The sequence below is a fragment of the Glandiceps talaboti genome, chromosome 20, assembly GCF_964340395.1.
Source record: "Glandiceps talaboti chromosome 20, keGlaTala1.1, whole genome shotgun sequence".
Classification (NCBI taxonomy): domain Eukaryota; kingdom Metazoa; phylum Hemichordata; class Enteropneusta; family Spengelidae; genus Glandiceps; species Glandiceps talaboti.
This window is the reverse complement of record NC_135568.1, coordinates 11,484,013-11,495,544: the sequence shown is the minus strand read 5'-3', so window position 1 is coordinate 11,495,544 and position 11,532 is coordinate 11,484,013.

Genomic DNA, 11,532 nt, shown 5'->3' with positions numbered 1-11,532 from the left:
AAATGGGACCATTGCAAGAACATTGAAGGTGAAATAAAGTTTGAATCCTTGGTGTTTCTTTTTAATCACGCATAATTAAATATGTTTTCAAAATCACGAAATAACTTTCCAGAACCAAAAGATTAGGAAAGTATTTTTGATTTCCTTAAGTGGCGAAATTTGTGTTCAAATATTCATGACTATTTAGGTAATAAGCAGTCAGGAGTCATAACCATTGTTCATCTAACACATATGTAACGTATGTCTGTTAAGTCCAATGAGGCAACACGTTTCAAGCAATTTATGTTTCTTGGTAATCACACGAACATTATGTGACATTGGATCATTATTTAGTGGCGTTCACGTTTAAAGCAGTATAATCAATATTATAATGATTGAGTTAAAAAGCTCATAAACTCAGTTTGTCAATTGTAAAATATTGTTATATTATCATGATGGTCACAATATCAACGCGTTAAGACATGTTTATAATATTTATGTTAATTGAAATTGATTGTAGTCATAGTAACACAGGTCGATGGAATCTATTTACTGGCTCAATATATCAAACAATTGGATGGTAATGGGTTACCAAATTTATTTGCTAAGTGCTATTGGGGTTATTTGATTAGTAGATATGTCGATCCATCGATCGATAGCTTGACCGCTAAATTGACTGACTTTTAGATAGGTTCTTTTATCAGTAATTAAGTCAGAACGTTAGAATTCTCTTTAGTAGTTTTGTCTGAGACAAACACGCAATTGTACTATCAGATATGACACCATGCGATCAATCATTATCGCCTACGAACATTATCGCTTGCCAGAGATTATTTTGCCGCTGTGGCGATATCTAACAAGAACGAATTGCTAGTAGTTTACAACGTTATCTACCAGGAACGTCGTAAAAAAAAGATTAAAGCTATCGATATATCTGGGCAATACACTCAACAAACTAACACACTCCTTTCTAATCTTGCTTGTCAAATAAAACTACAATGTTTGCCTTACAACTTTTACCAATCACCAACAGCTTACAAAAATAAACGTTTCGGGAAAAAACTGCCAAATAAAAATTTGTCATATCAGTTAATTTATAATCTTAAAGAACGATTGTCATTAACTTTAATTTGTCTTGTCTTTGTTGTATTTCTATTGGTTGTGATTATTTCATCGATTGGTAAATGGATAGATTGATCGATCGATCAGTTGACTGACTGACTGACTGACTGACTGACTGACTGATTCGTTGATTGATGGATTGACTGTGAATGAATGAATGAGTGAGTGAGTGAGTGAGTGAGTGAGTGAGTGAGCGAGTCATCAGTCAGTCATCAGTCAGTCAGTCAGTCAGTCAGTCAGTCAGTCAGTCAGCGAGCGAGCGAGCGATCGATTTACTGAGGTGCAGTACATGAATGAACGTAGTATTACAAAATAGTTTTCGGCATAATTTCCTTTCAGCTTTAACCTGAAGCCGAATGCGAGGCCATTGCACAGTAATTTATGCACCGGACCTTTCCGGGTTTCTTGATCACGTGTCAATGATGTGTATGATCTTCAAGTTATCATATTATGTATATATCATGTACTAGCAAACGTCTATTAGCATGAGAGTTTTATGTAGCAACTAGTTTCTACATAACAGCATGAGGGGTAATATGACGTCTACTAGTGCCCAAATAAGGCCAGGCAATAAGTGGTTTATAACACATCACACTCTCAGGCACATATTCTTTCCAAAGTCAAAGCAAATCGCAAAACTTCCGAGCTACATGCACATTGCCCTTGGGAAAACAGAGCGCGATGGGTGCCCCTATATGCGAAATGTCACTGTGGGTCAATAATCTATATCACGTGATACGCTCTAAGCAAATCACTGAAGGCTATATGAACACGGCGTGTAATGAAAATATGTTATATATAGAATATTCATAGACCAGATCCTGCAGACCACTTTCTTTAAAAATGCACATTATTATAGCTTTGGTTGACATATTCTTGATAAGAGATTTATTCTTACCGTGTAAAGAAGAATATTACGTATGATAAAGATTTGTGTATGCATATTAGATGTAATATCGAAGATAAAAAAAATTCTGATAAAATTACAAATTTATATTTGTTATCTCATCGACAATTCTCATGGGGAAATGAACTTAATATAAAGCAGCAGACTGAGTTGGATTATAAGGTACCATGCTATATACTAAGTGCTAAACTACAAAGTTTGGCAACATTCCATAACATTTTGAATTTTCCGAAACAAGATTATTTTCATTTGTTCGCATCGGTAAATGGTTAGTTTGGTGTATTCTTTTAATATGACAGTATTTAAAAAAATAAAACCAAAAAAAAACCCCCAAAAAACACCACCACCACCACCACCACCACCACCACCACCACCACCACCAACAACAACAACAACAACAACGACGACGACGACGACAATGATGACGACAACAACAACAACAACAGCAACAACGACGACGACGACGACGACAACAACAACAGCAACAACAACAACAACAACAACAACTGACTGCAACGTTAATTTGGTACATTTATGTTGTTCAGGTGAACTGGAGCAGAGATACCTTAGTTTTTTAAATAATAATGTCTTCGAAAGAAGGGGTGGCGGTTACATATCATGACGCATCTTTTTGCTTGAAGGTGTTAGTAAGCATGCCAGTAACATTATATTGTTTTTAAATCATTCATGTCTTTTTCTCTCTATGTGAATTTATATCAGTAGATTTTGATTTTTGGATTTCCTTCTGACATGAATGGCATTGAAAATACAACTTTCGACACCAGACTGTGGACGAATGGAAGCTTGTTACAAACAGGGAAAGTAAACAAATGTATTGGATTAAAACACTTGGCACAGCACATTGGAAGTACACAGACTTGTATTACATTCCATCTTTTGATAACATTTTATATGGCCACTTTACATAATAGTTCATGTTCACAAACAAATTTCCAGTTCTCCTGGCATTTCATGTACATGTAAAGAGGCCATAAAACTGTTCATATCAAACCATGGTGTGTAATACAAGTCTCTGTATTACCAACATGATGTGCCAAGTGTTATTAATCCAATTCAGTTGTGTACTTTCCCTGTTTGTAACAGGTTCCGTTCGTATACTGTCTGGTGTCGCCAGTTGTATTTGCCCTTGGTCATTGTTACATGGTTAGACATCGCAATGCTTGGTAATAGTAGTTACTATCGTAAAAGTGTAACGTATGGTGATCAAGAATCTCTTATCCAAATGATGGATACGTGTTTGAAATAATGAACTACACTTTCTTTACACATTTAAAGTACGCTGTCTCAGCTTCTTATAGCAAAATGTCCAAGAATCAATACTCAACTGTAATATTTGCCCATCCTGGATACTAGTATTTAAGGGTTAAGTTACAGCGTCAGGTCAGTACGATCTAGAGATAATTTTTTCCCAATTTAGAAATAACCTTCACTTGACCCTCCTTGACTTTCACTGTTTAATTACATTAATTACTACTTTTTTACTATACTTTACTTGTATGACATTTCCGTTCAAAGATTTGCAGTCAGATTTACTAAAGATTACACACAGTTACCGTGTCTCAGACATGGTTCTTTACAATTCCTGTCAAACGTACGTGTTACTGTTGTGGCTAATAAGTCATGGTTCCTTGACAGTCTTAACCATGCAATTATGGTTTCAATCATCCTTATTAGTTATATTTACATTGAATATACCTTTAGGAAGTCAATCAAATGGAAGGGTTGGAATAATACACCAAAATGACAGCTTTAGGTTGATTCAGAATGCTTTACTGAATGATTACGTGGGCGTGTATGTATGTATGTATGTATGTATGTATGTATGTATGTATGTATGTATGTATGTATGTATGTATGTATGTATGTATGTATGTATGTATGTGTGTGAGTATGTATGTATGTATGTATGTATGTATGTATGTATGTATGTATGTATGTATGTATGTATGTGTGTATGTGTGTATGTACGTGTGTATGTATGTATGTATGTATGTATGTATGTATGTATGTATGTATGTATGTATGTATGTATGTATGTATGTGTGTGTGTATGTATGTATGTATGTATGTATGTATGTATGTATGTATGTATGTATGTATGTATGTGTGTGTGTGTGTATGTATGTATGTATGTATGTATGTATGTATGTATGTATGTATGTATGTATTTATGCGTGTGTGTGTGTGTGTATGTATGTATGTATGTATGTATGTATGTATGTATGTATGTATGTATGTATGTATGTATGTATGTATGTATGTATGTGTGTATGTCATGATAACAATAATGGTAATATGACAAATCTGTTTAGCATGCTTATGGAACAAGAAAGTGACTGATCATTGAGTAACCGCTGAAAGTTTACACTGTCTTTTAAGGCAAGATTGTTGTAAAACTTTACCAGCAATAAATTGTTTTGCAAGGAGTCAATGTCCGGCTCCTCAGTTTCACATATCTCGACCAGAATGACAAATGTGACGTCATTGAGAGCAGTACATGTCGTATGGAGTAAAAGATAAAATGACTCTGTGGAGGATTAGAATTATGTCTAATCTCTCTCAAAATGTAAGCTTACTTACGTCATCAGCGTAACAAAATTACAGCCCATGAACCGTGGCGATATATTTTTAATTTCTAATTACCCTTATCAGATAGTCAAACTCAGTACATTCCTAGAAGGTAAATGTATAACTTGTTAGTTCTGAACCGCGTGTCTGTTTACCAATTTATCACTCGTTTTGTGTTGTATTTCTGTTAATACATCCACGTACGGATCATTGCATCTTAGCAATAAACTAGACCCATTTGATAAAACCACGCAGAAACCAATAAGAAACTGCACATGCTACGCTTGAGATAGCAAGATTGAATGACTAGTATTTTGTGACATTTTGTCAAAATGAAATAAACTAACGTACACCATGCAGATATCAAAACATTGGCACACGCGTGTCTTCATCTAGTTGCGGTACGTTAAACGTCTTAATTTATTTAGACAACGTACCAAGAAATCGCGATCGTGATATCTTAAAGTCTAGAATGTGCAGTTTCTTGTTGGCTTCTACTTGGTTGTGTCAACCAGAGCCATTGAACACCATCAGGCAACGTGTGGTAAATGTTAATAGATAGGATACAATCTGGGTTTTTGTTCGGGGATAATTTATGCTGCATATTAAAATATTCCTGTATCATTCTTCTTACTTCAACATAGTTAACTATCCCTTGCTGCTAACACAACTCAAACATAATATTCAAACATAGTATATAAAAGATTCGATTACACAAGTTAGACAAAAAAATAACTTTTTTTTAAACTCTTGTTAATCATTTAATGTTAAGACGAAAGTATTTTCTTTATTATGCCAGATTCAACAACAGTCCTTTATATTTGCGCTTATTCAAAGAAAAGATCAAAGAGATCCGCTCAGTAGAACTTGCTATCGCAAAAAGGAGGAACAATGTTAATTTACGTGAATCAAAGTGGTCAGTTCTTTTGGACATTGATTTGTAATAATTTCTTTATTCAAGTTATCCCTTCGCCTCTCGTGTTTATGTTGTTATGTATTATGTTTTTCACCTGCAAATCTCGTTATTGTAATGAAATGTAATGTAATGTAATGTAATGTAACGTAATGTAATGTAGTGTAACGTAATGTGAAAATAATGTTTTTTAAAATCTTTTTAAAATAATGTTACAAAATTCACTTTTTGTAAATTTATTTATGAGCACATCGTATATCACTTTGAGATATTGTCATTTTGATTCATATCTACTGCTGTATATCATTTATTATCGATCGATATCTTAGGAGATGGACTAGACGAGCTGTTAAGTTTTTATTCTGAATTTTTAGTATTGCAAAAAGGTTTAATAAGTGGGCAATATATTATGAGAAGTAGTAATGGTAGTATAATACGTATACTTTAGCACTTTTACTTTTTATTGTCACTCGTTACATCTGGCATAAAAGTCTTGGTTCTTGAACTTAGAATTGAACATTTAAAGATATGTACCTGAGAACTAAAATTATCCAACACTTTTAATGTACTACTATCTTGTTCATGAGATCGAATCATTCAAATCAAGTTATATTAAAAAGCAGGGGTCACTATTTAAAGTTTTGAAAAAAGATGTCGAAATGATATCGAAATCAAATCGCTTGACAATCCAATATGGCCGCCGTATACTGTGTATGTAACACTATGAGAAAATAAAAGATTGTAGATGTCCTTCATAAATAACAAGGTAACAAGGTGAACCCCAAACGTGTTGTATTATTTCAAAAGGCCAAGAAAGTAGCTTTCATATGGCAACAATTTGGGAGATTTGAATAATTTTGATTATAATTTGGTCAACAAGGTGTACCTTAGTAAAGGACTCATCTCTGACTCTGAGTTATTTCATATGTGTAATTTTCTTCATTTTAGTTCGATTATCTTACGTGTATGGGTGACTGAACAGTTTTATCTTTCATTGTAAGGCACAGCTGACATCATACATGCCATAGATTTCTATTTTACCTATGTATCATCATTTTCAGGGGGGCAACATTTTTCCTTACCGACAAAGTCTGAAAACAGCCAAACAAAGATAACGACTCCTGACAATAATACCTCATTTGTAGCAGATGCCACAACTATCAGGAGAATATTTTTAGACTGTTTTTTAGGAAACATCTGCGTCAGAGTCATTGTATTACTTTCCCTTTGGGAACTGTTCTAACCATGACCAAACATCTATAAACAATTTTGACATTCATCATGTAACTTGAAAATAATCTCTATGGACATTTATCGTCACGTGTTATTCAACTACGTCACAGCGTCATCGATCTGCGGTTCCTTTTATTATTTTCTATGTACTTGTCAAAACCATGTGTTTACATTTATATGTTTGTTGGAGAATTTATGCATCAAAGCTAGAGGCTTCATATTTCCGCCATCTGTCGATATTTTCTCTCTCCATGGATTGGACTGTATTTTATTTAATTCGTTTTTATTTAGGTTAAGTCTACCTGTAATGCAAGATACAGGGCTTAATTAAGTAGTAATACAAACATTTACTAGCGCTTCAATATCTACAGTCAGGAACGTATCTGAAACATCTTTAACAGCACGTCGGTCCCAGACCAACTGCTTCAAGTTTATCAAAATCAACAGTTTTATCAATTTAGCGGTAACTGTAACAAATTGGAGATTTAGATATTAGACCAAATAAAAAAGGATGTGTATTTCCGATAATGGAACTGACACTAGTTTAAGTCTCCGAACATAAACATTGTTGAAATAAAACCAAAAGATATGAAATTCTTTGTCTTCATGACCTTCAAGCACGTCTAGATCTGTTTTCTTTCCCAAGCGATGTTTGTACATATTATATCAAAATATCACAGAAGTAATAGTTTTCAAAAACCAAACCAACTGAAAAGCTACAATAAAATAAATTCCCGACCTACCTACCCTATTTTACTGAGGTCATGTTATCATGAAACACACTTAGCAAATCGTTTTTATTGAATGATAGAGATCAAGATTAGTCAAATGATACCCATCACACTAACGTTTTGAGTCTAAGCGTTGAGGCCACAATTCGAGTCTTTGACTTAATTTAAATACCTATGGTGCAAGGATATTTCGACCTTGCCATCCATGAAACATTTGACACAGGCAATCATATGAGATACTTTTTGAAGAATCCGTTATCTAACGATGTATTTATTACTGTCTTTTTTTCAAAAGAGGCAAAGGTGGGTATGTATACTAATGGAATAACGATGCTAAAAGCATAAACAATTGAAATTTAAAGATTGGAAACATTTTCTTTTTGAATGTAAAGTGGTGGTCTGGTTTTGAAGATGCCACTAACAGACTGTGTGAAGAATTTAATGTCATACTGCTGTTGAAACTTAAAGTGTATGGTTGAATAATGAGCTGTAAGGCTTTTAATGTAACTAACTTAATTTTGGTGGTGGCGGCATTTGCTTTGTACAAAACAAGAACTTTGGGGAGAGGAGATACTGGAAAAATAATGAGAAGAAATATTTTATATCAATTATAATAAGAAGAACAAAATATTGAAAGAGACTGTCAATGCCTTGTAAGCTGCTGTGTAAACTTACTATTACGTTTAGCTCTTTCGAAGCTGGATTGATAAAAGGTGAACTTTTTGAAAAAAACAACAACAGCTGAAAAGTAATGATTTGCAATCTCTGTCTACGTCATTGGGCGGATGTTGAATTGCCAGAAGGTAAACTAAGCATTCCATGACATAACGTACTATTAAGACGTTGATAACGATGAAGGGGTTCTCGTGCAAACTCTTCTTTGTATGAATCTACACAAAACCCATTACCTTATCAAAAAGTATACCCAGGAGATACAACATTTGATATTCTATATTGATATGTTGTGTAAAGTCGGAGGTCTTCAATATTTTAGAAAGGCATCTTACTTCACATAAATGTAATGTATATGTTAAACTTATTGTCTACTGCCTAATGCTATGGAGTATGGCGTCAGAGAGTATGTATTGTGAATTGGAAGAATATCAGATAGAATGTTCCAAAGATATGTAGAAGCTACAATGATTAACCGTATTAAAATAATGTGTGATACACAATTAATTTTTAAAGGTATGTGGAGATAGGATGAGCTAGGTTAGCCCTAGTATTGTTATTAGACGTTCGGGCTTTCTTCCGATACGATAAGCGAACGAATTGAAGTTCGCAGTGAGGGCTGCCATCCTTGATAGTGATGTCCGGTCGTGTGTCGTATTCTATCGGAAGAACATCCGAGGTCTAGCAGCTAGACTAGGTTAGCCCCCCTCCCCTTGGATTATACATGGGTATATGTTTTGAACTTAGGCCGCACACCCCGTCTGAAAATTTGGGGAATACCCCCCCCCCCCTCCTGGCTAGGGGCAAGATCAATAGTTCAGTGTAGGATAAAAACTAAATTGGCCAAAATTGAAAATGTTTTAGACAGCACAGTCAGTTTCAAATCTGTGTTGTAGTAATGTAGTACTATGAATACACCGCCAGTATGTATTAGTACGTAGTGCTATGAATACAAAGCCAGTGTGTAGGGGTATGTGGTTCTATGAACACAAAGCCAGTATATAGGAGTATGTAGTTCTATGAACACAAAGCCAGTATGTAGGAGTATGTAGTTCTATGAACACAAAGCCAGTATGTAGTGAGGAGAAAATAGCTCTTTTATTGACACTTTTAATGTTTTTTAGTGCCATGCATTCACTATAGTTAAAATTCTTCCATCCCTCAATTCGACAATAATTGTTAGAAATATTTGTTTTAGGGGTACAGATTAAAAGCATAATAGTTTTTGTAGGATGAGAACTAAAGTGGCTCAAACCACCCACCCCCATCCTCAAAGTAAAAGAATTCAGTTTTATATCCTACACTATCTCGCCCCTTAGATCCCGTGATAACAATCTGATTTGTAAAAGTGACAATGAATGTTTGAGTTTTAAGCATTTTGAATTCGGTAAAAATACGTACATACAATTGCAAACTTAAAACTATTCTATAATAATGTAAAATGTTGGTATAAGCTTTTTAACACATTAAAGAATGTCTTCTGGTGTTATTTTACTTTAGTTTATGATGCAACTATAAAGGGGTGTCTTCTATATTTGTTTAAAAGTATAATACGTATAGTTATGGCATCGAATTTATTTCTAATATTATGCCTGAATCCCAGTAGCAAGTGATGGTTAAGTATTAAGTGGAATACCATATGTAGGTATATTTTATATATAGCAAAAGTCCCCCCCCCCCCATAGTGGTCGCAGCTTGTGCCCTTTTAAAGAAACGCAATAAAATTCTAGATTTAAAAAAATAATTTTTTTTCGGAATAATATTGGGCATCTTTATCGATGTCTACGAAATCGCTCCTTACTAGGGTAATATAAACACTCTACAGACTTCCGTTGTAAAAGTTGTATATTCGTAAATCTTTCTTTATACATAGGCACGGCATTATAAAGTGGAATGGCAAATATATACACACACACTCACGTCTTCGTACTTTGAAAACGTTAATAACATACAAAAGTTCAACGAGAGGTGAACCTAGGCTGTGTCGGCTGATTCTACACATCGGTCTGAACTAAAGTCATGATAATATTCTGTGAAAGAAAACTCATTCGTCAAAATTTACTTCGGCAACTTCAATCAAGTACTTCAGCGAGTCAATTATATTTCAATAGGGAGCAATGTGATTGATAATGGATGAAACGACACAGGGTTATTAATTTCAAGTGTGTCACTTGTAAGTCTACAGAAAAAGTATTAATGGCCTCTTCTTCCGAAGGCATTTAGAACAAAAAAAAGTCTGGATTTCAATAGTTCGTATGCCCACTAAGTGATCAATGGTAAAATGTATTACCGGCAGACTTCTACGTGTATAACATAGGTCAATTTGCTGACGCATTCACAGAACACAAGAAACAGGAAACGTTTGACAAATCGACCAATTTTGCAAATTTTGTCCGTTTCTCTTTAATTGTTGTCGCCATTACACGGGTTTATGCATTTATGTCAATTCGCATCATCATTTTATATTACAATCGTAAAATTATAGAAAAATTATCAACATTTCTATGGAAACATGAAAAAAAAGAGATCAGAGAGGAAATATATAGTTTCGTCAATAACGCTTCAATAGAGGTCAGTTAACCTGAAACAGAGCACCAAATGACTCAACCAAAATCTTACTAAAATTGCTACATTTTATAGTGAGGCATGACAACATTTCTTACTAAGATTTCTACATTTTATCGTCTGGTGAGACAACAATCTTACCAACATTGTTACATTTTTTCCCCTGGCCTATCTGCCTATCTTTCGTTGATCCGCATCCTATCTGGATTAAAATGTAACGATCGTACTTAATTTTTTTTATGACACCAAACGATAAAATGCAGCAATTTTGGTAAACAAGTTTGTCTGTAGCGCCATACTAAAATGTAGCAATGTTAGTAAGGTTTTCATTGAGCTAGAGTATACAATGTAGCAATGTTAGTAAGATTTTTGTTGAACCAGATGATGAAATCTAGCAAATTACTAACGTTTTCGTCGCGACAGACGATAATATATACATTATTAGTAAGACTGTTTTTTTGGCGCCAAACGATGAAATATAGCAAGGATTTTAGAGCTAGACGACTTTCTGTTTCAAGGTAACTTGCTTCTATTGTAGTAGACAGCTGCATCACACGTCATCAGAGAATTACTTCATGATCCATAATCCATTACGGAATGTTACATAGAACTTAAGGCTAAAAGCAAATCCGCTTCAAAAAGTGAAACATGGAGATGGTTTCTCTCTCTAGCTAGTTGGAACCTTCATGCCAAACAATAATGTCAACTTGCAAGACTTATAACTAAATCTGGGTAACTGTGATGAATAAGCTTTGCTTCAGCGCAACTGTGTTCACGATGTTGAGAACAAGGATAAAGTACATCCTGCATTTATCAAATGA